This window comes from Cyprinodon variegatus, unplaced genomic scaffold, assembly GCF_000732505.1.
Source record: "Cyprinodon variegatus isolate N-32 unplaced genomic scaffold, C_variegatus-1.0 Scaffold680, whole genome shotgun sequence".
NCBI classification, from domain to species: Eukaryota; Metazoa; Chordata; class Actinopteri; order Cyprinodontiformes; family Cyprinodontidae; genus Cyprinodon; species Cyprinodon variegatus.
The window spans coordinates 95,756-100,070 of NW_015151133.1; the positions used below are offsets into that span (position 1 = coordinate 95,756).

Here is a 4,315-nt window from a genome sequence, read left to right on the forward strand (position 1 = left end):
TTATAGGCGTTTCCTTTGAGGAGTGGGTACAAGGTTGTGCATGCCAGTTTTTTTTAAGTGGAGATGGCGGGTCTTTTTTTTAAAAAATTGTGAAAATCCTCCACAATAGCTTTAATACACAGTTCGAAAGAAAATAATGCAAACATAATTTTAGATATAAAAATGAACAACTATTGGTGAGCAGTTGTATTAAGCCACTTAGGTTCAAATTTTGAGAGCAAGTTTTTACTGCAAAAACTGAGGCAAGTCTTACATGTTGTGTCTTTACTAGCTTTGCACGTGGATCTGCCTTTCTATGCAATTCTTCTTTGCATGATGCCTCAAGCTTAGTCCAGTTGAGTGAAAAGCATGTTCATTATAAATGTTCAGGTCTTGCCACAGATCTAAAATAGATTTATGTTTGGACTTTGACCAAACCAATGATAGAAGGTGAACCTCCAACCTGTACACCTGTTCATTGCATGTTTTGGCTGATTTCCTTCAAGCATAAGGCTGTAAGAATCTTCATCCATCTTCACATTAACTGCTTCCTGCAAATGATTTATAAGCTCATCAATGCAGCCGTTCAATTAAAAAAGCTCTCGACAGCAGCTTTGATCTGACTCTCTGCTCAAGAAGGTACTGGTTGCTCAGGGTTGTCGCCTACAAAGACCTTCATATCACAGCTGTATTTATATTTTCACGAGTGGAATCAGTTTGCTTGTGTGTGTTTATATTTATGGTGTAAAAATAGACTAAAGTGAATGTAAATGCATTATTTTGTGTAAAAATAATTAAAATAAAAAGATGACAAGACAAATGTGGAAAAGTTCAAGAGTTCTGAATATTTTTGTACAGTTTCACTTCCAGATAGTCTTATATACTTGAGACGAGTGCAGATGGATGTCAGAGCAGGATGGAATATGGACAAATGTCTGGTCTGGGAAAAAGACAGTCCAAATCTAAAGTCGTTTTTCTTTATTTGATTTAATAGTCGTTACAGAGAGAGGAAGGAAGCATTAACCCGTAGTGCCTCTGGCAGCGCTCATTCTATGGATATGTTTGCTGGAACCGAGAGGAAGATCAACAGTCACGCCTGTTTACTCTTTAGTGTCCATCAGGCTGATGCCTGCAGCAGAAGCGGGGCTATGACCTCATAGTCAGTGTCGGGGAAAACGCCCTTGGGAGCCACACAGAGGAGGAAAATGAAACCAAGTAGGGTGGAGTTTGGATGTCCATGTGGTGAACTTGCGGTTAACCATGACTTTGTCCCTCCTGCAATAAATTGTGGAGCCATCCGCTGCAAAAGCTTCATCCTGCTTTATTCCAGATGTGGAAAATGGACTTTTAGGGTCACAGACAGACAGCGTCTCCTACCTACTCACTGACCCCTCGGCTAAAAGCTGAGGGCGTTAAAGCAAAGCTTGATCCCCTCCTAACTAATAAGGGGAGCGTTGTCTTCAACTCCATGTCGTTTCTGTCTAATTAACACATAGTAGGCTGTGTGGCCGCCCAGAATAATGTGATTGCACAGCCTTGAGAGTCTTCACCCTGCAGGTCTGTTGCTGGGAGAGAGATGGACACACATCATGCTGCTGCTTCAGAAACTCCAGAACTGCCAGAGGAAACCTGACATGCTCCAGCAGCTTTGAACCAGCCACCAACCTGGGAACTTGACTTTTGTCTTACTTTAGTAAGAATGAGCTGCAGCCACAAAGCAACCTGGTGCCTCTGAGTCACCAGAGGCATAGCCAGAACATTTTTATAATGGTGGCTGGGCAATAACCCATGTACACTGAGGGGCGGCCGAGAGTAGATAGGCACCAAAACCTCACGGCCAATCTACACTGTTCCAACAGGGAAAATAAGGCGCAAAACATCCATATTTTCTAAATAAAGACAAACTATACTTTCCCACAGCCTTTGCTAACAAATAGACAAATATATTCAAACATCCGTGTTTCTAGATAAAAGGTGTGGTGGATAAAATTCTTTCAGTTTTGAGTTTTGGGCTAATATCTTTTCCATTATCATTACTTACCTACTTTTATCAGAAATCATTCTGCATAAAATTGATATTTACAAGCACTAATAGCTACATAAATTGATTATTTAATAAGTTCTTATTAAAATAATTACTTATCTATTATGTCACTAAAGACTCCTAGATGACTTTTCTCTTTACCCCATAAAACACAAAATCTATTCCTGCTTGAATTCTGTATTTATCACCTTTAATAGTATATTAATGTGCATCATTAACCAGTGTTTTTGTTGTCAAGTAATTGTTAATATATGAAAAATTTCATTGTTCTAAATACTCCACTTGAGAGTATTACTGTTGCCATAATCTGTATTAGAGGGAAATAAATGGTAGGTGTGGCCACAGGGTGGTCCCCTCCAAGGCCACCCCTGGCCCCCCATCTAGCTCCGCCCCTGGTGGTCACACAAAAGGCCCCTTTTGCTGTTGAATCTAGATGGCTTGGTATGCTTTCACTGACAACAGACATGAGGTGTCCACACTATGTTTTCTGTTTGACAGAGAGTCATATACTCTGTCATCTCCATCCATCCACACTGTGCGGTTGCTCCTTGACCACAGCGCACCTGAGTCAACAACCCCACAGGCTCACGGTGGGATCCCCAAGAAAATCTGCAGGCTTCTTCCCTTTGCCATCATGTTAGCATTGTTTCCCAGGAAGAAGACCTCCAAGACTTTTTCTGCAAATCCAGCAAATCACTCATTGTGTGGGAAAGTGATGAGAAAGCATGGGGGAAGTGGTGGATATGAACTGATTCATATTTTCTCCTCTGTGTTTTAGTCTTGGAGCTCGGACAGGTCAATTAACTGAGAATGTCCCCTTCTTCTGTTATGAGGCACCTAAATCTGAATTTCACCTTCAGAAGAAACATATTGCTCGATTTAATTAGGAGTTTCTGACACCCTCAGATATTCCTTTAGTTGCTCTAAAGTGACTGCAGCAACAAACCCTGCATGTTTTCCGTCAGTCTCTGTACAAATCTGACTGCAATCAACAACAATAAATCAGATTATTCAGTCGTGCTTGACTACTTTCCTCTTAAAACACTGATTTAATACATTAGATATAAGCTGGAAATGTCATTAGAGTATCCCTGGTGGGAGCTGTTTGTGTGTTTGTACCTGTCTAGACCTCAGAGTGAGGACCATTTTTCCAATTTCACCATCAAATTGAGGACCGAAGTGAGGACATTTTGAAAGTCCTCTCATGCTATTTTGCTAATGGTTATGGCATAGCCAGCAGATTTGGATAACAGACCTAATTAAATATTATGAATGCTGAACTAGTCAAGGCTGCTGCTGGGATAGCCCACACAAGATTATTCAAGTGAAAAGCTGTACCACTACCATGTAGAACTTTAGTATTCTCTTTATCTACTTCACTAGTATGTGAATCCTATTTTTTCGACAATTAAGTACTAACAATGTGCATATGTAGCTGTCAATGCTTTGCTTTTAGCTTGGTGTTTTTGAAGAAAAATGTTGAATATTTGCTAATAACATGATCCTGTGTTATGAAACGTCCAATTCATCTTCTACAATCTACTCTATAAAATCATTCAAACACCATAGATTGTTGTTAAGTTGCGTATTAAGAACTGAAGAACTGCTACATCATAGTTTTGGTCTCGTAAAATCAACATGGCACTGATGACATAAAAAATTATATAAGAAAACTGACTACAAATCAGTTTGTTTTTTTGCCTCCTATTGTTGTGCATCTTTTTAATTTAAATCCTTCTTTGAGTACGTTCCTTTGATTAACAAATGAAATAAATTATAAAAGGTGCCTTTTTAAAGCATTTTTTTCATAGAGCAAACCTCGACCCAAAGCAAGATTAAAAAATGGACGATAAAGTAGTTCAAGTTACAACTCAAATTAAGTATCTATCACTTTCATATTTATAAAAAAATTTTTTTTGAAGTATAGAGAAAATGTAAATTTCTTTTCAAGGCTTAGGTATGCCGTGTATGACAGAAAACATTTCTAGTATGTAGCCCCAGTGGCCTAATGGATAAGGCACTGGCCTCCTAAGCCAGGGATTGTGGGTTCGAGTCCCATCTGGGGTGGAGCTGTTTTATATAGGGGAGTGGCAGCCTAGTGGTTAGGGAATTCCACATTTTCAGCACTACTCTGGCTCCCTGAGCAAGACCCTTAAAGGAATAGTACATCCAAAACATGATTAGCCTTCATTTTCTACTCACCCACATGCTGAACAACACTCTGGAGTACTTTTTTGATATCTCAAATGCATCTGGAGATCTGGGAGGCTTCTTGCTGTCTGCTGACATTCA

General features: G+C 39.5%; 1 non-coding gene across 1 annotated transcript; it reads left to right on the forward strand.

The window, feature by feature from the left end:
* Positions 1 to 4,017: 4,017 nt before the first annotated feature.
* On the forward strand, positions 4,018 to 4,090 carry trnar-ccu. The gene has a single exon. It is a non-coding gene; the product is annotated as a tRNA-Arg (tRNA).
* The last annotated feature ends 225 nt before the right edge of the window (positions 4,091 to 4,315 follow it).